The sequence below is a fragment of the Manacus candei genome, unplaced genomic scaffold, assembly GCF_025592945.1.
Source record: "Manacus candei isolate 608988 ecotype Guabito, Panama unplaced genomic scaffold, ASM2559294v1 h1tg000024l, whole genome shotgun sequence".
Taxonomy (NCBI): domain Eukaryota; kingdom Metazoa; phylum Chordata; class Aves; order Passeriformes; family Pipridae; genus Manacus; species Manacus candei.
In genome coordinates, this window is record NW_026138072.1 from 9,278,138 (window position 1) to 9,303,207 (window position 25,070).

Below are 25,070 nucleotides of genomic sequence, written 5' to 3' on the forward strand. Positions count from 1 at the left end.
ATATATATATACACACATATACATATGAAATAGACAATTAAATAACTGTAGCATTACTGAAATAGACTTCTAGGTGAATTTTAAAGTTTATGAGGAGAAAAGAAAAGAACCATAAGATGATATTTAGGACATAATACATAATGTAGCTTCTGTGAAAATAAGAATTATAGGTTCTACAACAAGTTTCCCATAAGGACACCTAGAAAGGAGTTCAGAATGGTACAATAGGGCCACCTATGTTACAATAATGTGATGTAGTTCAGTGCCTAGTTTTGTATCATGTAAAATAGAACACGAACTGCTAAATAGTACAAATATTGTTTTACACAATGCTATATTGTCAAGTTAGTAAAGTAAGAGTTGAAAAAGGTACATAAAATGTTGGCAACCACCAGAGGCCAGCCAATTGCTAGGTTGATATTGGTAGGCCAATATCAATGTTAAGAAGAACTGACATGCAGAAACATGAGTACAAATTTTATATCCTAGAAATTCATTCACTGCCTAGGACACCAGGAGGGAAATTATGCCTTCTGGAGAAAGAAAACCCCATCTTTCAGAAAAGATTACAAAGACTATCATTGCCTAAACTTATGTATTTTAATCTATAACTACCATAAAGTTTTTATCTTATTCATTATGTTGTGAGCAGAATAATATAGAATTCTTATCTTTCTTGGTGCAGCATCCATACTAGGGGCAAGGCGGAGAACGTAAACAGTGCATGCAATTTTTGCTAGTATTTTACAAAAGAGTCTGTCAAGTGCAAGTTATAGTTTACTGTTTTCTGACATGTCAGTGTATCAGATCTTAAGGTAAAGTGTTGGGGACATTTATTTGCAAAATTAAAATGTTGTGCATTTAAATGCAAGGAAATCAGACAATTTAAGTCTTGTTTGATCTATCACTTGTGCTGATTTTTAACACAAGAAGCAGTTAATGTTGATGCTGCAGTGTGTATATTGCTGCCATAAGTGCAGAGGTAAACGTGTATTTATTCAGTCCTACATAGTGAAGACAGAGTTGTGATTTTCTGTCTTGTCACTAGGTGTCATTATTTTTCTCAAGAATATAGCTGGTAGACATTTGAAAAGTTGTCCAGTATTTCAGTGAGTATATACAATTAGGTAACACCAGTTATAAAGAGCACAGAGTTCTGTTCTTTAAAGAAGGCAAGATGTCTTGCATAATCTGGTTTGTTGGTTGTGATTTGCTGTCTATTTGTTAAAAGTTCTGTGCCTAGGCAGCAGGCACGAAGGCTGCCTGTTCACCTTGCTCTATCCACTTCACACTGAATAGACAAAGCTCTGGAAAGCAGACAGTTTGTACCATTGCAGAGAACAGCTAAAGATAAGTAGGACAGGGGCAAGTCTGAGAGAGAAAAAGTCAGGGAGACCACAACATTAAGAGAGCGAGGCACAAATTCTGAGTAAAGCAAAGCGTGAGATGCATGACCAGACCAGAACAATAGGAGAAAGATAGGCTTCTCCTAGGGACATGGCTGGGGATATGCTTTTGGCAGATGCTTAGGAGATTTTTTTTTGTATTGAAAGTGAACTGTAAGGGAAGGACCCACTCCGTGGTCTGGGTCAGCAATGTTGATGAAAAGTTATCTTTACTGATTAAAAGTAATTCTGGTGTATTCAATGTGTCTGCCTCAAAGATAAAGTGCAGACGAAGATCTCTGAAACCTAGTGATGAGGTGGTCTCATCACTAGGGTATGCTATCTGACGTGAGGATGTGCAAAGGACATCTACTTCAAATGTCCCTAACACACTTTTGTTAGAGCTAAGCTTTCCTGTTTTCTGTGTTTATTTTATTTTTTTCTATTCACATTCTACATGAATATCTTAGTCTTTTTTTCTTATTGTGTGTTGATAAAAGTTATAAGTAGTTACAGGTTAATGTTGTTTTCTTGCTTGCTGTATGCTAAATTCATTAGGAAAGAAGTTGGTACTGAGGGGCAAATATTATTTGCCCAACACTACTATAAAGAAAGGAACTATTGCAATTTTCACAGATATAGGTATTTATATCGTATTCTTTCCCGGGTAAGAACAATTTGATCACTTATAAAAGAAAATTCTTAGGACTTTTAACCCTATTTTCCACTTTCTTAAATGAGATCCGGTATATTAATTCTTATTCCTTCACTAGATAAACCTCTCATGAAGATTTTCTGAAACTAGGTAGCTAATGCATATGTTCACAAGTTAAGGGCTAATTTTTATCTTAAGCTCTTATATTTAAAGCAACTACCATAGAGATTTTATATGCTATAATATTAGTTCTATCTTCTAAATTCTATGGGAAAGAAATGTTACTTTCAAAATTATTTTACAGCAGGCAGACACAAAGGGGATCTCAGAAAGATATTTCAATAGAAACATTAACCAAAAATATCATAAGTAGTTCCAATGACAAATTAGTTACTTTCAAGTTTCTATAAGGCATTCTTTCTGAATGGACTTCATGACAAAATGTGAACAACAGGTTGTCGTGCTGATTGTATTAAATTTGTTGGATAGAAGCATTTCTAATATATTTGCAACCATGTTTTCAAAATACTTGGAAAAATTAATCTACGCATATTTAAAAATCTTTTTTATCTTGTTTGTATGATTGTGTTTTATATATATAATATAAATATACTCTTTCACTTCTAAAATGTTTCTTGTCTTGAATATATGTATCCTCTCTCACTTTAAATGTGTACAGTTCTGTTATATAATACAGAAATACATGTTTCCTTTAGTTTCTGTATTTATTAATTGTTGCAATGTAGACTATGAGTTTTAAGGGCTTTTTAACCTCAAGATGAAAGGAATATCAAGTCTATCATGGCAAAAACAAATAGAGGTAGAATTTTCCTTCTGAAATTGAAGTGAATTTTTGTAGTGAACCTCATTCATATTGCTGCAAATTAAAAGATTCAGATTTGTAACTTATCCTCAAGATCTAAGTGAATTTCTTAGTGTGATCATTTTCAATGATAGATTGAACAGGAAAAAAAAGAAAGAGTGTGGTTGGGAATGTGGCTTCTTAATGCAGGACTACATGGCCCAGGTCATGACTTTGACCCAACCACCAGCCTGAAGTTAATTCTCTCAGCAGAGCCCAAGAGAACTGCTAACATCTCTATAATCATTTATTCACTGTACCAGAGATACTGGTACTACTCACAGTTCCCCAACTCTCTTCTTTACCTTCTGTTGATTGTCCTTTTTACTGAGCCCAAGAGTGTTTGAAAAACTCCTTGGAATTAACTTTTTTAGTTGTGGGATACAGGCCACCATCAGTAATCTCTGGTGGTTGCCATTAACATCTTTCAAAACTACCAGTAATAAGAAAGTGGGTTTGGAATATAGCCATAGTTCTTATTTTCTTTTCTTAAATTGCTGCCTTGGTTTTTGAGATGGTCCTTTTTAGTGTCCTTGATAAAACCTTCACTTGCTGGTGTCTTGAACTGAATTCCATTCCAGCACATATCCTACCTCATTACAGTGCTTGCTATAAGTAGGAAATCTGGAACCCTGCAGGCTCAAAAATAAAAACTACCACTTTGTTGTCATGTTAATGAATAACATACCAGCATAGTTCTTATTATACTCAGGATGGCCTTGGAGGTTTGTCATATATCTGACATAGCTTACCTAATTATAAGCTATAGTGCTTGAAGCTGTGAAAGCCCATGGCACTGTACAAACAAAAATGAAGTTAAATTCTTGGGGATTATAAGCATGAAAATGGATTATCAGTAGGAACCTTTTTAACATAGCAATTTTATTCCTTGTTAGAATCAGAAGTTGGAAGCAATTTATCTTTTAAAATAATTAGATTTGAATGGTTGGAGTTGAAACATCCTTGTTTGTTCTTAGTATCTATATTTATTCAAAATAAAATTAGGCTGTTTGTCTATATTTTTATAAGACAGGCATTTAGTTACCTTTCACAGAAAAAAAAAGTGATCACCTCTAGTGCTGGTATCTCCTCAAGCCTGCACGTACCTTAAAAGACAAACCCTCATATAATTGTCTTAGCAAATCAACAGTGCTATGATCTTGAGTGCTCTGTTTGCATAATAACAATCAAACATGCAAGTGTTTGGAGAGAATGAAAGTTCTGTGTTTTGGAAATTAATGGGGTACAGAGAGAGGATCCTGACTTTTGCACACCTCTGTGCATCTCTGACCTCAGTGTTAGGGAAAGTCATAGAGGAGCTCATCTCAAGTGCCATCCCATCGTATGTACTGGACAACCATGGGATCAGGCCCAGCCAGTAGGGGTTTGGGAAACACAGGTCTCCTGCTTGACCAGCATACCTCCTTCCATGACAGGGTGACACACTTAGTAGATGAGGGAATGAGTTTGGATGTTTTCTGCCTGAACTTCAGTAAAGCCTTTGACACTATCTCCTACAACATTATTCTGGAGAAACTGGCTGCTCATGGCTTGGGTGGGTGCACTGTTCACTGGATAAAAACTGTTTGGATGGTTGGGCCCAGAGAGTAGTGGTGAATTAAGTTACATCCATCTGGCAGCTTGTCACCAGCAGTGCTCCCAAAGGCTCAGTATCTGGGCCAGGCCTGTCTAATATCTTAATGAATGATCTGGACAAGGGGATCAACTGCAAACTCAGTTTTTAGGAAAAATCAGGTTGGGCAGGAGAGCTGATCTTCTGGAGAGCAGGAAGGCTCTGCAAAGGGACCTGGACAGTCTGGATGGGTGGGATGAGGACAAGGGTATGAAGTTCAACAAGGCTAAATGCCAGGTCCTGCACTTTGGTCACAACAATCCTGTGCAGTGCTACAGGTTGTATTGGGTTTGCACGGCCAGGTTTCTGTAGTGGTGGTGGGGGCTACAGGGATGGCTTCTGTGAGAAGCTGCAAGAAACATATCCCCCATATCTGAAAGAGCCAAAACCAGCTGGCTCCAAGATAGACCCAACACAGGTCAAGGCCGAGCCAATCAGAGACGGTGGTAATGCCTCTATGATAAAATATTTAAGAAGAAAAAAGTTATTGCGCAGATGTAATAGTGCTCAGAGAAGAGAGAGGTAAGAATATGTGAGACAAACAACTATGCAGACACCAAGGTCAATGAAGAAGGAGGGGAAGGAGGTGCTCCAGAGCTGAGATTCTCTGGCAGCTCATGGGGAATACCATGGTGTGTCAGGCTGTACCATTGCAGCCCATGGAGGTTCACAGTAGAACAGAGATCCACCTGCAGTCTGTGGAGGAGACACACACTTTAACCCATGCGAAGGACTTAAACTGGAGAAGTTCATGGAGAACTGTCTCTTTGGGAGCAGGGGAAGGACTCCCTGAGCAGCTGCAGAAACAACCTGTGATGGACTGACTGTAACCCCCATTCCACGTCTCCCTGCGTTGCTGGGGGAGAGAGGAGGCAGAACCCAGGAAGGAGGGAGGGTTTGGGGAAAGGTGTTTTTAAGATTTATTTTACTTCTCATTATCCTGCTCTGATTTTGACTGGTAATAAATTCAATTAATATCCCCAAGTTGAGGCTGTTTTGCCCATGATGGTAATTGGTGAGTGAGGTCTCCCTGTCCTTATCTCATAAGTCTTTCATTATTTTTCTCCCCTGTCCAGTTGTGGAGGGGAGTGATAGGTGGGTACCTGGCATCCAGCCAGGATCAACCCACTGCACGGGCTTGGAACATAGTGGCTGGAAAAATGTGGAAGGGGACCTACGGGTGCTGATCGACAGTGTCTGAACATGATCCAGCAGTGTGCCCACGTGGCCAGGAAGGCCAATGGCATCCTGACTTGGATGTCCTGGGCCTCTCACTCCATGAAAGACATTGAGGTGCTGGAGCGGGTTCAGAGAAGGGCAACGGAGCTGGGGAAGGATCTGGAGCACAAGTCTTACGAGGAGCGTCTGAGGGAGCTGGGTTTGTTAGGCCTGGAGAAAAGGAGGCTCAGGGGAGACCTTACTCTTCTCTACAACTACCTGAAAAGAGTTTGGAGTGAGGTGAGGGTTGGTCTCTTCTCCCAGGTAACAAGAGAGAGGATGACAGCAAATGGCTTCAAGTTGTGCCAGAGAAGGCTTAGACATTCTTCACTGAAATGCAAACCTGTAAGTCCATGGAAGCAATGGAATCACTGTCCCTGTAAGAGCTCAAAAACCTGGGGATGTGTCACCTGGGGACATGACTTAGTGGTGGATTTGGCAATGCTGGGTTAACCACCGGACTTGATCTTAAGAGTCTTTTCCAACCTAAATGATTCTGTGATTCTATGATCAGTACTGGATTCATCAGTCAGCTCCCTCAAGTAAGTTGACAAGCAGTGATGTACAGTTCACTGGTGAGATGTACTAATATCAAAGGTCCCTTGGATGTTTCAGTTTGGGGACCATGCTGAAGCAGATGTGATGCTGAGAGCTCACCCTACTGAAATAAGGAAGCAGTAGACATTATCAGGGACAGCAAAAGAATTTCTACAAGAATGACGCTGAACCCAGCCCATCTCTTTCAAAAACACTAAAATGTTTACAGACTGAGAAGGTGAAAAATTTGTGGAGTTTCAACAGTGCTGGTGCAGGTGTTGAGTAGAGGTCTTCAGATAAATGTGATAGTACAAGAGTGGTGTGTGGGAGGAAGAGAGGTACTAGTTGCCTCCTAATCTGGAGTCAGGAAGTAAGGAATTGGAGGAGGTGACAGATAAAATAATGTAATAAGTCAAGAGATCACTTTATTATTAAGACATTTATAAAAAATTAAATTTCTCATGTCTGATTTGGATCATGGAGTGAGGCATCAGAGAAAGATCTAAGGTTTCCCAATTTCTGAAAAAACTCAAGCAGATGTTTTGGTTCTAAAAACAATTTTAAAACCAAAATTTGCTTTCTCTCAGAAACAGTGAATTTAGGATGTTAGCAATGGCAATTCACTAAACTAGGACTGAGATGGGAATTCTGTCAATTGTGTGCTTTCAAATCACCTTCTTAGTTTATTCTGAAATGTCTTTTTGTCCTAGTGATATTTTGAACAACTTGGCATACTGTCTCTTTGAGAGACTAGCACATAGATGAATTTTGCATGTGACTACAAAAACATGCTATCAAATTTGCCACTAGACTTTGTCAGATTTACCTCATTTTATATTTCCATTTTAGTTTTATGCAATATCAAACATTCTGAAAACAAACTCTGAAGCTAAGTTGAAAGTTTTTCCTGAAGGACAAAATAAATCAGTCATTTTATTCTCTTAGGATACCTTCTTTTTGATATTTAATTTCTTAGGAACTTACTGGAAAGGCTAAGAATGAGAGAAATTTAAGCAAAAAATGATAAAGCGTATGGCCATTCAGTTAACTGCAACCACTACTGTAGGTTTCTGTACTGGTCTGGTATCTGATCATTTGTTTTAGAAATGAGTGATTAATAGGGTGTTAATATTGGAACTTTCTACTCTAGGTTATGATTATCAGGAAGTTATCAAAATTTTACCAGGAAAGAGATAATGACAGTACATTTATGAACAGTATACAACTGAAAAGGCCATATAGGAGTTTTATGGATTACTCTTTTTGTAGTATAATGCTGGTTTCTTTGTTTTTCTGTAGAAGGACCCATTCTGTCAAAGCCTTCATGAACATTGCTATTACTTTCTTCCCATATAATTTCATGTCAAAGAGGATGGTTATCAGAAGTTTAACAAAATGTGATTCCCTAGAGTAAAATATTGTTCTAATTGTTCGTGTTATTTTAAGATACTGTAGATACTGAAACATATTTTTCCGATTTTTCTGAACAGTTTTAGTCATAGATTGACCAAATGAAGATGTATATAGACATATACACATGACTATATAGATGTCTTCCTAAAGAAACTGTTATTATAACAGTCAACATTATTTTCCAAAAGACTTTGTATAAAATACAGTATTGTACACAGAGAACTGTTGATGAACATATTTAATATTGTACTGTCTTGCAAACAGTATGTTATAGTATTGTAAGTACTGTGCATGCCTAGTAATGATATCTGATATACTCAACAATGAGGAGAGAATTACAAGTTTGCCTAGAAAAGAGAAAAAAGAAAATGAGAAATATATGCATCTCTGTGGAGTCTAAGGAAGATAGAAAAGACAATAATTGTGCTATCACTGGGCAAAAGAAGGGCCCTGAACACCCAGATCTGGCTGGCATAAGAATTGCCTTTTGGGGAGAGAACAGATTTTAATGTTTCCTTTGTGTTTCTGGAACAAACCTCAACTTTGTAAATTTATAAACATAAAATCAAATGACAGTGGTCAGATAGTCCCTCACACTTTTCCAACGTGGAAGTGACTAAAAAGATATTTAATTGTGATCTAGGAAGACAAGGTACAAGTTCTTGCTCTGCATGTGCCAGCATTGAGGCTTTAACACGCATTTCCTACAACACAGCTGACAGTGAACAGCTAGGGTTTCCCGGAACGACAACCTAAGCCCACAGACTGCTTTAGCACCTCCTTAGTCTGTTCAACATTTCACCATCTGAAGGGCAGCAGGTCCAATTTTCATTTTGTAGAGAATGAGGTCAAAGCAAAATATCCTCTTTTATATTCTTTAATGATTAACAGGCTTTGTCCTTGCCCCCTCTCTTCTGCTCTCACCACCTTAGGCTGGATTATGATTTCAAGGATGTAGATTTGACGAAATCAGAACTCCATAGGCATTAAAATGACTAAAAAACTGCAGCTGGTGTCCTGCTGTTTCTTTCTGCTCTGCAGTTGAAAGCTCTTTGCATTTTCTATAGGAGAATTTCTATAAAACCTACGGCTTTTGTTATTGTTGTTTTCTTCTGAATTAGCCATAGTGTTATGCAAAGAGTTACAAACAAAATAAGTTTCCGATACCTCCAATATTTGCAAAAAAACCCCCCAAGATTTCTTAAAATTCGGCAGTGTGAAAGCTCTCTGGATAGAGAAGTTCCTCTTTCTGGTGAATTCTGCTAAATTTAACTGTAATTATACTGCTTAACACACCATTTTCCTTCTGCTGACCACATTCCTCAGAAAGGCTTAGTAGCCTACCAAAACAACTAAACATGCAAACTTTCTAAAAACCAAGGTTTGCCCCATCAACAAGGCAACAGCAGCAGATTTTGTGGGCATATCTGGAAGCTGATGGGCGAGTTGTCACAACACATATAGCACTAACTCACAGTCTGATCAAGGTTTAGCAGACGGTTTTCACCAGGACTATTATGATTTAATGCTTCCTAAGCTGTGCTCACACCTAGCCCTCAGCTCCAGAGGAGGGCCACAGTAGAGGCTATCTGTTTCCAGCAGAAGGATGCCACCTCTGCATGGCACAGGGTCCACATATGTCAAAGGAGCATGCTCTCAATATTTCCTCGTATGTATGGTGTGAGTACAGAGACATTGGTGACAACTGCCCTCCTTTGTCAGCTTCTCTGGGGACTCAGACTCAAGGGTGTTGCAGTACTCCTACTTCAGACTAAAGACATTGCTTATCAGTTTTACAGGCTCTGTAAAAGGTAGGACCACCCAGCTCCTGTTCTGTTGCTACCCTGCGTATCCCAGGAAAGAGATGTCCACTCTGTCATGCCACTCTGCAAGGTTTAAGGTCCTAAATAGTCTCCCTCTCTTCTGTGCCAGTGTGGGTAGTGAGGGGACAGAAAGATGGTTCAGATTTTCAGAAAAAGCATGACAACTAGTGTTTAATATAATAATTATGATAACAAATGTTTTTAATTATATGATATTTAGTAAGACAGAAGAAGAAGAGGAATACAGCTAGCAAGTAAATCTTGCATCCCTTCAGATGCTGGTCACTCTACATTCCTGCAGCATCCGATGGAGCCTCAGCGGATTTTCCCACAGCAAACTATGTAGAGCAGAACACATCCTGCCCATGGAGAGAAACTCTCCCTTCTGGTTCTTGAGCTATCATATAATTTCTTTACAAGAAAACGAGTCTGTTCCCAAAGGACATTCTCATGGCAGCGCCATGCAGGTGGTATAGTACTGGCACCAAGAGGGAGCTACCGCAGGCTCCCCTGTTGCCATTTTGCTGTCTGAGGATATCCCTGGCCATAGGGTTTTTGCAGCACAGCCCTGGTTGGCACCTGCTCAGGTAACTGCTGTGTGGGATCTCCTACTAAAAACGCAGTGTCCCCTCAGTCAGTATGAATACATTCCACCCCTTGATCTGCACACAGAGGACCCTTCCCAAAGATACACAGCTACAGGTGGTAGGAGTGACACAGGGGTTTCTCAAGCCCTAAGTACGAGGCCCAATAGAGCAGCCACGGCTTGTAAGGATCCCTGACACCTAAAATACATCTTCTGCAAGGCTTCCAATACACTATCTTGATTGTGCACTATAACTGCATCTAGTTGTATATAAATTTAAAAACATTTCTACTATTTCACTCTTCCATGAAAGGAAGATGCAGCATAAATGTATTAATTAGCGATCGGGATATAGGAAAATCAAAAAAAGACAGCTCTGTGCCTGGACAGGTGGCTTTCATTCTTGCTCCCTGTATACATGTATAATGATGCAGCTTTTAATTAGTCTTAATTAGTTTTTCCTTGGAACCTGTTTTGCTGGCATGCAGGATAGCAGGTTCACTGAAGAATGGCACCAGCTAAAATAATTTTATAGCAAAAGCAGCAGAGGATAAAGACAGAAGAACATTACAGACACTAATGGAAGGAAGACCACTTAATCTAAAACACTAAACTAATAATGAATTTATGTAATGCACTTGGGGCAAGTTTCTCTTGAGTTTTTGTTAAGCTAGTACTTTAAAAAGCTGTGGTCAAAATCCTTTTGTTTTATATTTAATTTTCTTAATAGTTGTTTTTTTTCCATTTTGCCTAGCTTCCCTACTAATGTCTTAACAATTCAAATTTAACTCCCAACTTTCTCATTAATAAGTCTATTTTACTCTCTACTTGCCCCAAAAGTTTAAGAACATGTAATATTTCTTTACCTTGAATAACAGCAAAAAATGTACTTGGTTCTTTGCAAACAGGAAAGAAAACTTACCCCTTTCTTTGTAAATCCAGTATTAAATTTATTTATGGACAGTATCAACGATGACATTACAGAAGTTAATATATTTTGTGACTCTTACTTCTATTATGACAGCAAACAAAGGTGAGCAATAGCCCACAGACACAAGAGACACAGAATTCTTGAACAAAAAGGATTAAAATACAATATTTCAAATAATATATGATTTATATCAGTATTCCCTCTGTCACCTGATCATCAAAAAAGTACTTTGGAAACATATGAAATTTTACATCTGGAATATCAGTTTATGAAAAATATGATTGTCATCAAAATGAGTAAAATGTGGTGAAATCTGTAACTGTAAATAGAAACAAATTTTCGGCCCACAGCATCTGAAATATTTACTAAATATACTTAGCACTACAGAGTCATCCCAGTATAAGTTAGCACTGTTGGAAGCTATATATCTTAGGACATAAATTGAGAGTCTTTCAAATAGTCCAATAAATCAACTATTTCAGGTTCATTTTACTCCCTCCTTCTTTGCACTGTAAAAGATCTCAGAGAGACACATTTATTCACAGAATTTTTACAACACATTCCCTAGGTATAGTTTTGGATTAAAAAAATGTTGTCTCGGGGCCTTTGCTTCAGAAAACAGTATTACTATTGTTACCAGGCATTTCAAGTAAGTCTGTCTCATCCCCAGGTTTAGAACCAAAACAAGTTTATTTAGGAAACAATGTACAAAAAATCACTTTTATATAATCCCACTGCATAAAACAAATGTAAGACTAGTAGTTGTGTTCAAACTTTGGCAACATGACATTGACATCCTGGCAGACTGATACAATGCCAAAAAAATCTTCCAAAGTTGCAAGAAACAGTATTGCAGACTATAGTAAAAAGACCCCAAACAACCCCAAACGAAAAAAAAGCCAAGAAAAACCCCACACCCCACAACCTGTAGAAATAGTAGTTTCATTGCTATTCCATTTCCTGCTGAATTGGAAAAAGCTAAAGCAAAAACTTTATAAGTATCTGTTCTTAATTGCCTCTTTAGTTTATCTTTCCTGTTGAAGATGTTGCAATTCTAGTTAAGCAGCAACAAATGATGAAAGGCTAAGGAGAACAAAACATAAACATTTAAAACAATTACATTTATGCAGGTAGAGAGTGGTCAAAGTTTCTTGGAATCAGAGGTGATGCTATACATCTGTTGATAAATTAGATCACTGATATTTGACTGGTTTTAAACTTTTTTTAAAGTTTACAGAATGCTTAGCCTGACATATTAAATCTCAAGAACAAATTAGCATTTTATCATTTTATGTGTTAGTATTGTATGAATTACTGTTTTCAACATGTTTAAGGATGCATTTAAGGAATTTTAGTAAAATGTTGTGTAAAGTCTTAACTAAGCAGGACTGCTTGGCAGATTTTTAATGATACAGGATTTTTCTGAGTCACTAGTTCAAAAGCTTAAAAGAGTGCTGCTGAAAATGATAATATAATGACTCTGCAGTAAGTCTCAATGCTGGGAATGTCCCTTTAACTTGTTTGAATACAGTAGAATTTTGAAACTGATAACTGTGAAACTGAAACAAAAGAGAAAATAATTAATTAAAATTTGTATTTTGACTATGAAGAGGAAGGTTTTCCTGAAAGAAGGACTGGGTAAAATGTTATGCAAAGAATACAAATACTTATTGAGTCTTGACATGAGCCTTAAATTTTCCCTAAGGGGTTTTAGTGTCACTTCTAAAAATGATGGTAAATTGAAAATTAAATCTCTTGGACTACTATTTTGAAAAATTACTGTTAAAAACAGATATATCATAGCTACTTAAAGGAAGATTTTTCCACATGCGTTCATCTGCGAAAGATGTTGTTGGGTCTGTAAGCTATCATGGAATATGCATTATCTTAATAAATTGGTAAAGAAATATTTTATCAAAGTAGTAAATGTTATTGGTGCTGATTAGTGTTTATTAATACTACTCTGAAAAAGTATTATGTTAAGGAAGAAGTTAATAAGTGACCAGAAGTTATACTGTACCTAAGAACTCTGACATACAGTCATCACAGTTCTGAAAAAGAGATATATGCCTTATATAGAATTACACATAATACATAATAATACATTTTAATCTAATAATATTTTATAATTATTTTTATAATAGGGAAATATATTCTTGATTTTGCAACTTACTGTCCAGCTTCATTAAATCTACTAGTTTATTCAAGTAGTATACTTAAATGAATAAACTGTTTGTTTATTTAGATAGAAGAGGTGGCATTTAATATTTTCACATCATAAAAATAGTATGAAAAATAAATGTCTACTGAACTATGCAATTACTTAGAATATATGTAGGTATAATGTATCTTGATTAGTAAAAATCTTTAAAAGAGATGAAATTTCTTCAGGTACAAACCAGAAAAATGCAAACAAAACAAAGATTTTCTTGTTGTTGTAGCTCAGGATTAAATGTATTGCCTAGAGGGAACAGAAGACACTACAAAGGACCTGCACCAAAGCTTTGAGCAGACACTGGTGGACAAAATCAAACCCTGCCCATGAAGAATACCATTGGATAATTATTAAAATAATTATTGGATATTAATTACGTGGATATTTCCATGTAATAGGAAAACTACATGAGACTAAGCAGCACTAAAATATTTAATATTTATATTCTTTCTAACCTGGCAGAGAAAATTGTGACAATCTTCTATCACTATTTATAAAGTTAGGAAGATATATAAAGATATTTAAAATTAATCACTTAAATGTGAAACAAGCTGTCCAACATTTTAAGACTTTAGACTAGCTTTCTTAAAAAGACCCACAAAACAAAACGACCCTCCAAAACAAAAAGAAAAAAAGTAAGCAAGCAACTGAAAAGTTTAAATTACATTTTACTGTGAATGGTGAAAAAATTCCTGAGCTAGACTTTGTTGACATTTGGTTTTTTTCTTAAAAAAACCCCAAACCAACTGCTGCATATTGTTATTTCTCCCAGTTTTAAAATCTAAGAACCATACTACTCTATATATCCAGCTGACAATTCCAGGAGACAACAGTAATGACAACATAAGATTCTTTTTTTTCCCCAACTCCTCCATTTTTTTTTTTTGGTAATAATTACTTGTTTTCTTTTTATTTTTGTATCCAATATAAGCTCTCTTTCCTATGAAAGGTTGGACAAGGTGATCTTCTGAGGTCCATTCCAACCTGGGCTGTTATATGCCTCCATTACTCTAAATGGCATTGCAATGATTTTGCAGTTCACCAGTATCTGCAAGGCAATTATTAATTCAGATATATGGGCTTGCAGAAATGCTGGCAGCCTGACCTTCAGCTCAGTGCAAATGTTGATCAGTGAAGCATTGCTTGTCTCTCTACATTAAAAACAAACTGACCAAAAAACCACACACACACACAAAACCTAGACAAAACAACAAAACCCAACAACAAACCAGAACTGACTGATCTTCCTAAGAATTTGTTTTTCTTCAAAAGAAAGACAGCCAATTTATATTTTCCATTTTTAAAAATACGCCACAAGATGCAGCATACCATTACAGTGCATACTGACATGCTTTGTCCAACTGTCCCAGAACCTTTCCATAGAATGGATAAGGGCTTCTACTTTTAGAGTCTGTGTATTAACAATTTTTTGTAAACACTGAATGTTTCAGATAATTGCTTTTCATTCTTTTCATATCACTTTGTCATTATTTAAAAGTTTTATTTTCAATATGATTGTGAGCTGTTTATCAGATGCTCCAGGCATAGTTTTGAACATGATTGTACTGCAGTATTTTCAGCAATTTCTGCCTATTTTTGTGCCTATAAATTGCCTACAGACCTGAAAGTTACACCATTTTTAGTGAACATACACAGATAGACTATGTACTTCAAACTAAGTACAAAATGCTTAATCTATGTCCTCCAGATCTTGCCATGAGATTTCAACAGGAACGTTGCTTATTTGCAAAACAATTATCATATGACTGTAATTAAAACTCAAAAAGATAGAGTCTATTTTCTGGAACTTTTGAGAGTTTATAAGTAAAGATATAAAGATTTAGTGCTGGAGAGAGGAGGAAATGTTGTTCTTATATGAAAAGCAAATAATTTTGTCCTCAAAATCTGTAATTATATTTTTCTTGCCTTCATGCATGAATTAAATTGGATTTTATGATAAAAAGACTTTTCATGAACAATGAAAAAAAATTACAGGATCCTATGGAAAAAGTATCTTTCCTAGAAAAATGAATGTAAAAAATAGAGTCTCCGTCACCTGATTGAGCTGTAGATTCAGCTAAGATGCACATGAGCAAGAGGATATTCTTAAGCCTTGCTTAAAAACATGCCTCAAATTTTATGAGGTTTGTTTACATTTTTACACTTTTTAAAAATCCTATGTATTGATATATTTTATCATGAATATTTGCATGATTATTATTTTAGATGTGTTTGAATACCATTTGATTTTAATACTGCCACTAACTTCATAGATAAAACATCAGTGTTCAAGGCTTACTGTATCTTACAGCAGCTGTCTTTTCACTAATATAAAAAGAGGGTCTATCTACTTCATCTGGGTCAATATAATAGTATGACATATTTCAAACATCATAATAAATTTAGAACAGATGAAGAAGCCTGCTTCCATAAAACTTCCCTGTCCAAACTCAAATATATTTTATCAAATGAGTCTTCAACCTGAAATTAATTTGAGGTGTGTAGTATTAACTGCATGGGTAAAACAAACCACTACCTGTTAGAGGATCTTCCTTGTATACACGTGAGATCCCAGTTCCTTGACTACTTTTTGAAAATAAAGAATTGCTATTCTACTCAGTCTTCAACTGTGTTAAGAAATGCATTCAGAGCTGATAGTTTAAAAATATTTTCAGTAATAATTTTTTTCACATGAAAATACTGATGCTTGTATATTAAGGCTTTAGTTATTAGTGAAATATTTTTTAAGCACTGATTCCTATCATATTCAAAGATATTTGTCCAGCTTTTCACATTAAATATAGAATCATTAGAAAATTCATGAAGGGTCATGAAATGCCTTCCAGAAGGCATGCCATGGTCTAAAAATAGCACACTCTACTGGCTAATGGCAACTGGCTCTCAAACTCATTGAGCAGTACTACATGCATTGTTTGTGTATTATATTAACTAGATTAATTATATTTGGCAGTCATGGCTATGTTTACATACTTAGAACACTTTTTTAAAAAAAATTAATCTTTGAAAAATTATGTAAGATAGATCTAACTAAGACCAAAAATACTTTCTCTGGGAGGGATTTCTTTGTGTGGCACAGATCAGGTATTGCACAATACTAAAGTTAAAAACTTTATATTGACACTTTCTGTCATCTTTTTTTGCAGAGCTTATGCTTAATTTTTTATAAAAACCTTAATAATGCTTTGTTATATAGTATATTAATTCTTTATCTGTAGAAGACATTTATATACTGTTGCCTATGAAACATCCCAGAATAGAATGTGTAAGAATATTTCAACCAGTGGAAACATTATGAAATGATGCTTCAATCAATTTCAATTTCTGCCTGCTACCTTTTAATACATTTTTGTAAAGTTATCTGAAACATGCTTTTGTGTCAAGATGAGTTGCACCAGTGGCTGCAACTTAAATTGTAAACATCCTGGATTAACTATAGAAAACCTACATGCCACTTGATTTAACACCAAAAATTCCACTTGGGTCTACTACCAGCTCTCAGTTTAGAACTTCTTTGCTTCAACTAATAAACATAACTTTACTTCTTGACAGCTGTGATAAATGTGCATTTTATGCTATACATTTATGCTATAACTGCATGACTGACTACTTACTGCAAATAGTTATTGCTACAAAATTGCAAAATATGTTTGAAAATTTCCTATGAACTTAATTGATCATGTACCTACAGATGTTTTCAGGTTTTCAGAAGCTTTCAAATATTTATTTTGTATAAGAAATAATAAAAAATAGATTCAGTTATGAGCTTTCTAAAGAATAAACAAAAATGGGTACTTACTGCTCAAATAATGGAACTGGGAGTTTCATATTCATTTCTGACTACTGCTTTCTAAGGACTAGACTGGGAGGAGGACCAGGTGATCTTGGATTTAGTTAGCGTTCTCTTCCATACAGATGTCATGGTTTTTGCCCAGATGTAATCTACAACAGCTACATAATTCTTGAAATAGCAACTGGCTTATGTTGGGAATGATTTCTGCACTAATTTAATTTGGCATGTCCCAATTTAAAAAAAATAAAAAATAAAATCTGGGTTTCAGTGTTACGAGCATAGTGAATGAGCCTGATTTTTCAAGTACTGAGCTTTCCAAATTCCCATTCATTCAGTGGAGCTGCTCTATGTTCAGGCTTCTAGAGGGCAATTTCAGATGTTCAAATTTTAATTTAGGTAATTCTGTTATTCTCTTGATTTTGAAAAACATTGGTTTGCCCTTCAATTTTTATTTTGAAAACCCAAAACTCATATTCATTTCTAAAAAGGAGTGTGTTGCATCATACCCTTTAAAGTGATCAAACAACAGAAATAAACCCCCAAATGTAAATTTGTCAGTTAGATTAAGTTTTACTTTTAGAGTTTAAACATTGTCTTAAACTGTTTTTCCAAATATTTTTACAACTCAACATCACTTCAGAAAGTTAGACATTTTCTGAGGTTTCTTATAACTTGTAAACTTGTAAACTTGTGTTTGCCATAACAATAATCTATAAAATATAAAAGATTTCTGTTTGACCCCTGTCAAATGAAAGATATGAAATTCATGCATTCTTTCCTCCATGGAATATTTTATAGAGAATGGGAGTCTTCTGGATGAAGTGACAGTGAATTATAACAATAAATAATAGAAAAGAATACAGTAACATTTTTCTATTTAGTCCAGTATTGGAACATGTTTAAAATTAGTACCTGAAAAAACACTGTAAGAAGATATAAGATAGTCAGATGCTGGCATCAGGTTTCATTTGTAATGACATATTGCATTTTGATAATTTAGTTGACAACTTAAAGCAGTATTTTTTGAAGAACTCATTCAGTCATTTTTTTCAATTTTAGCTTAGTATTGCAAAAGGAAGTTCTAAGTCACATATATCATACTTCTGTCTTGTACTTAACATTCTAAATTTCATTTACACAACAAGTTATCTCCTAATCCACACAATAAATACCTTGGGCACAGACTAGCGTTTCATAGAATCACAGAATCAACTACATTGGAAAAGACCTCTGAGGTTGAGTCCAATCTTTGACCTAACATCACCTTTTCAAACAGACCATGGCACTAAGTGCCACATCCAGTCTCTCCAGGTATGGTGACTGGATCACCTCCCTGGGCAGCCCATTCCAAAGCCCAATTAGTCTCTCTGTAAAGAATGTCTTCCTAATGTCTAACCTAAACCTCCTCTTGCCAGCTTAAGACTCATTTTACTTGACAGTTATTACTGAGACATTGTCTGGTTTAATATATATAGTTTTGGATACATAGCAAAATCAATGTGGTTACAATGGCCCAAGCATAGCATATAGTTCAAACGGTGCTACCTTGGCTTTCCATGGTGCTAAAAATTTTCCATATTTCTCACCAGTTATGTTGGCAGAACAACATAAAACCAATTTATGTCATGACAGCTTTCCAAATTTCCCAAGTGTTAATAGCTAGTAACTGGAGGGCTTGACTTTAGAGACCTAATCTTCTCACTGGGCCTGTAGATGTCTGCCTTTGTACCAGTAATAGGTTCCTGTTTTCAGTCATCAAATACCAGAAGAAAATCTAATTTACTCAGTTTTAATGTCATGGAGGTAACTTATGTTTGCAATAATATTTTAACAGAGCTAGAGAGTAAATAAGTTTTCACTTTCCCTAACTAGATCTAAAATTTAGCATGTAAGTATAGGATACAGTGCAACACCTTGCTATCAGTCTCCAGGGATAATGGAGGCCTAGATGCAACTGTTTTATCAAAGACATCAAATATATGTCTAAATTAAAGTGCATGAGTTCCATTGCATTCTGCCATCTCATCTGGCTCAAATAATTTGCCAAACAGAGGGATTTCTCTGAAGAATATTTCAGTAGCCTGAAAAGAGACCAATCTGTAGTAGGGCTGTCTAAAGCAACTGAAGATGTTGCCTGTGTCAGAGATACTGAGTTTAGGAGTTTTTCTTCAAAAACTTTGGAAGCATATAGGAAAAAGAAGGTGTATTTTTATGTTTTGTGTGCTTCTTGAAAGCTCCAGTTTCTAAGTGTTATACTTCTAAAAGGCTGAGGTATATGTGGGGGAAGACTTCTACTTTTTGTATGTATATTTGAGGAATAATTGTGGAGGCTTCTCAGAATTTCTCAGATTGTTCACAGTCACACTGTTAGTGGCTAACACCATGGATGACATTGGGTTTATTCAGCGTTTTTAGTGATGTAATGTAGTAAGATTTGGACTTCAATTTTCAGAAAAAGCTGCTATAATCCCATGCAAATTTGTACTTCAATCTGCAAATCACAGAGGTTTGCTACTTAGATTGTCACATGCTTGCTCTTTATTGTACCCCTTTAAATAATAAATTAAAAAGAAACCAAGAATGGCTTTGTACACAGGGAGTATTGGCCCATATTCATCTTATAAATCTCATTAAGTACTTTATAATCAGCTTATTATTCTGCTTCTGTTAAGAATGTTTTAGTCCACTTGTCTATGTAATGAATAATATTTTCCCTCAGTTTTCTACCTATTTTAGGACTGTAAACCATTCGATATAAAGATCTTGTATTTTTTATGTTTCTTGGTTACCTTAAGCATCTCTAGTTCTACGTAAATATAAAATACTATACTACTGCTAAGTACTTGTCCATAGCAACATCCCAGCCATGTATGCACAAATAACAAATTTTTCATCCAGCAGTATATATTAAAGCAACATCTGTATATTATTCCTGGGACAGCAGGAATCTCTTAATTCTATAAAAAGTCTATTTTTTTTCCCTATCATCTGCAGGTTGGAAACAGAACTATTACCTGCATTAGCTTTCACTTGGGCACTCAGCAACTGAATTTACATAGTTTCCTTATATACTGAGACAACAGAGAAGCTTAAGGGTAATTCTTAAACATTTTTTACCGAAGAAGCAGACGCTGGCTGCACTGTCTTTTCAGTTATGAGTTTTAGTTCTTATACTCTAATACAAATCATAGATATATGTATTTCTGTCAGAATACAAGTCGTCACTTACTTAATGCCAGAAATTACCAGACAGGAATATACAATTACACATTTATGGTTTGTACACATCTGATAAAAAGGAAAAAAAAAGTACTTCTGTACAAAAGGTAATTCCTGTGATAATTCCCCTCTTGCCAAATAATAAAGTATTTGTAAGTACATCTGTGTAAAGGTAGGAGGACAGCATTGTACTGTTTTTGCATCAAACATGTCCTGCAGACTCCTGGGATTGTTGAACTGGTTCTAAAGACACATGTCAAAGGCAATTAGAAAATACCACAGTGTCAGCTTGCAGAAATCAGTTCTATGGGATCCCCCTCACTGATAGGACTAGGGGGATGAATTGAAAATAATACTGGACATGAAAAGGAAGGTGTTACAAAGAGCAAAAAAATTGTGTTGGGTGAATGGTACCTAAAATTAGTACCAGGAATTATGGTATTATGAGAAACTTAAACTCATGCTTGTGTTGCAAAAAAGACTGTAAACTATAGTAAGGACTAGATACTCTGACAAGATAAATCTCCTCAATTTCTTTATTCAATGAACCAACAGAAAACAGAAGGTGCATAAACTGTAAAAACAGTGTAAATAAAGAAGAGCAGCAGCATAGACTTGTGCTATAGGGCTGGTTTTGGAAGCACAAGAAATAGAGGAATATCTCTGTCTTACGTGTTAATTGGGAGAACTATTTTAAGCATCAGTACAGGCATGATAGATAATAGGAACAAAGGTATTTAAATCTACATTGCTATAATTGATACGGAAGCAAATCTCATGCATTAATGCTCTTAATGTTAAGGGGACTGGATTATCTTTGTTCAAGAACTTTGAAAGAACTGGTACCGGAAATCTCAGTCTTTTAGTAGGGATTGTTAATAAGATTATAAAATCAGGAACAGAAAAATAGGAAACATGTTACTTGTATTTTAAGGGACCAAAAGTGATCTACACAGGTCCACTGCCTTTTTCATTTAAAAAACCCAACCAACCAACCAAACAAAAAAAAAAACCAAAAATCAAAACACACAAAAAACATTTTGAAGACTAAAGTTACTGGTCATCAAGACAAACAGATAATGAGTTAAAATCACATGTGTTTACTAAATTAATTTGCTCTCTGCAATCTTATTTTCCAGAAAAAATCGTAGGTGGACTCACATAGCTGATTTTTTTAATAACCTTACTAGGGAAATGCTATTTAAAATGGAAAACATGCGTATAAGTAGAGACTTTTAAAAGCAGATAAGGAGGTAATAGGAGAAGACAAAAAAAGACTATAAGAAGTTAAATATTATTTCCTAAGTAAAATGCTACTAGAGTTCCAATATTTTACTTATTCTTTTTATTCATTAAGTGCCCTCGTAATATGACTCAGTGTTAGGAAACTATCACTATAGAGACGAATCAGGTTACAGGATCTTGCAGTAGTTCAGCAGGAGGGAATGTGAGGCTTATGTGTTTGACGTCCTGAAACTTTTCAAAACTATGAAAGAAAATAGAAAGTCTATTGATGGCAATGAGCATAGGCTGACCACAACTGAAAGACAAGTTCAGTGACTACTTATATAACTTTCATAATTGCTAACCCTTTTTTGACATAATCTCAATATTGAAATGATTTGATTTTGCAAGCCCTGAAGGTTTTGACATAATGCATTTACTGGTGACTAAGTTACAAACAAGCAGAATTTTTTTGCTCATAAATTAAATTAAAAGCAACAAACCCAAGGCAAATTAGGGCAAATAAAAAAGATTTTCATTCATTAGTGTACATTACCTCTCAAATATCCAACTTCATATTCTGATATTTAAAAGAAATTATAGTAATGTGGGTCAGGTGGGGTTTTTTTATTTGCTGGGGTTTTTTTGGCTTTTTTTCAGAACAGTTATATCAAAGGTCCTAACTTCATAAGAAGTTGGAGGATATAGACTGTTTAACATGAAAACAATATATTGCAAAATTCATTAACTTATCTGAAGAAATTTCACGAATCCTCACATAGAAAATATTTATTTTCATTTCTTAAAAGCAAAACAATCACAGTATGTCTGTCTCCATCTCAGAGGTAACAAGAAATATTTTTGATGAATAAACAGCTCCAGATAAAACAGAAATCTGCTCATTAATGATTCTGATAGGTAGTCTACAACTCAGAGCTTTAAGAAGTTTTTATGAGAATATTAATAAGATAATTTAAGTATTCTAAACCATAATTTAAATCATAAATTGAAATTTATTTCATTTCCTACCACTTCTTTAATCATGTTGATCTTTTAATCTATATCGTTTTCATAGAGAATTTATAAACAATAACGGTATCCTAATAATCAAAATATATAAATTAATTCTAAATATGCAGAATTGTCACATCCATACATTATATTTCCATAATATTGCAGATGAATCCATATTAACATGTAAGTGACTGTTAACATTTTTCAGTTCTTTCCTTCTGGTTTGGATAATCTTTTTTTTTTTTTTTTAATGCATGCAAAAATTCTATATTTCCTATTTATTAACAAGAATTTTTATTTTAGCCTTCTTCCTGAAGTATGAAATTACCTGTGTGCACAGGTAATTTAGGCTGGCAACATGTGTTTTTTGCCTATACTACATACACTGGAGTTGATCTCAATGGGTACTCCTTGTCAGTGATAGCATATTTCAGGCTCCACAGCCATTCATATCTCAGAGAGCATTTTGAAATGTTTAATACTATTATCAAGTTTGATAAGGTTTTTTATTTATACCAGTCCAGAATATACTGGTCATGAGTCACCAGCTCATCTTACACAGTCTTGAAAAATCTACCACTGGTCATTATTACTATTTAGCAATAACACTGATGAAATTCTGTGTACTTATATTAGGAGTTGACTTTTCATCATTGCTTTAAGTGTTAGCTTTACCTTCCTGGATACATGTTTTTCCCTATGTATTATTATATTGTAAACAAAATATTTGATTCAACTACTTTTTTTTTACCCCATTTTTGTAAAAATTAAAAGATGCAGTAAGTTAAACTGTTCTCTTTAGAAAACTTGCACTCAATTTAGCATACAAATGTTAGTTCTATATGCCCCTGGTGCAGTTTGCTTCCGAATAGAAACCTATATGGTTTCTATTATGTATTTTCATTGTTTTTGTTGAGTTTCATATTAAAAATCTGAGACTGGTAGAACAACAGTTCTTACTGCTCTTAGCGCTATCATCATTTAGTAGGGTCTGCATTGATAGGACAAGGGGTACTGGTTTTAAACTAAAAGATATTTGATTCAGAATATAAGATATTTGCTATAATATAATATATATATATAAATATATTTAAGATACATAAGAAAGACATGTTTTAGAATGAATGTGAAACACTGCAACAGGTTCTCCAGAGATGTGGTAGATGCCCCATCCCTGGAAACAAAACTCAGGTTGGACAGGGCTCTAAACAACCTGATCTAGTTGAAGATGTCCCTACTCATTGCAGGGGGCTTTTAAAGGTCCTTCCAACCCAAACCATTCTATACAGGATAATGGCCAGAAATGAAACAAGGTAAACTCTTCCTCTGGTGTCTGCTAGTGCATTTACATCTATGAGAAGAGGCAAAGAAAATAATCTAGAAGACATCAGTTTAACAGACATAGACCTTATTCAATTCTTAAGTGAATTTTCTGATATGAGTAATAATTAAAAAGCTGAGTGCTGTATGAGGAAGACTATGTGGAAATGCAGATGCAAACAATATTCTCTCAGGTTCTCCTTCCCCCAAAGAATAGAATGGAAAGGTCTTTACAATTTTGCAATGTTAATGGGTTGATTAAAAACAAGATTTATAGGACATAGTCTTTACTTCTCCCTCTTTAGATGTTTTATTGAGCAGTAAAAAATCCAAGACTCCCAAGACTATTAAGAGAGAGAAAGAGGATAGCTCCTCACTCTATAGGAGTCCAATGCAAATACTTACCTGGAATTGAGAAGTGCTTCCAGATAATCTAGTTCCTGCTACAAATATACTTTGTCCATTACCTAATCAATTTTAGTGGAAAATACTCAAGGAAACCTTGTAGAGAGGACTGGAATCTAGGATTCCTCCATCTCAGAAAAGAGTCATTATCACTTTTGTAGACTTTGTCGTCTCCCTCCAGCTTCTTCATGCCTAGTCTAGATTCTGCATGAATAGGGAAGATGGACTGCACTGTCCTACAGACCAAATTCTAATGGTCTGAGCAGTGTTCTGGTAACCAAGGAATCAAATTAAAATCTGCTTTCAATTGCTCCCCCCCCCCCCCCCACCCCCCAACAGGAATTGTACTTGAACCAATTTTTTAAAGAACGTGGTCTACCTTAACGGTAGATGATATACCAAAATGCTTATCCAGTCCAAATCCATGATGTCACTAAAGTTAATGTCACTAAAAGTTTTTATCTGTTGCCTTTTTTTTTTTTTAATGTGAACTGATTAGTGAATTATTATTGGCTTGAACAGGAAGAATTTCAGAAGTCAACCTCTACTGGAATTGTAACAAAAATTCTCTACTGGTTAAAGTCTCTAGCTTTAAGTTAATCCTGCTCTGGAAAGCCCATATATTGTGCATTCCACTCTGTTGGTGAGTCCTTTAACTGGTTTGTAATACTGTATAGTAACTTCATACACGCCCACACTCCTTCTGCAACTCTGCTTCTGAATGAAATTAGCTGAGTCAATGGGTGCTACGGTTTGTGCTGAACTTAATACCAAATAAAACCAAATAGATTGTAACACAGATGCAGGATAGATTCTTTC

General features: G+C 35.3%; 1 protein-coding gene across 2 annotated transcripts in view; it reads left to right on the top strand.

Annotated features, from left to right (window-relative positions):
* Nucleotides 1-25,070, top strand: part of PDE4D (phosphodiesterase 4D) — a 386,722-nt gene that overhangs the window by 75,184 nt on the left and 286,468 nt on the right. The gene's annotated exons all lie outside the window — the stretch shown is intronic.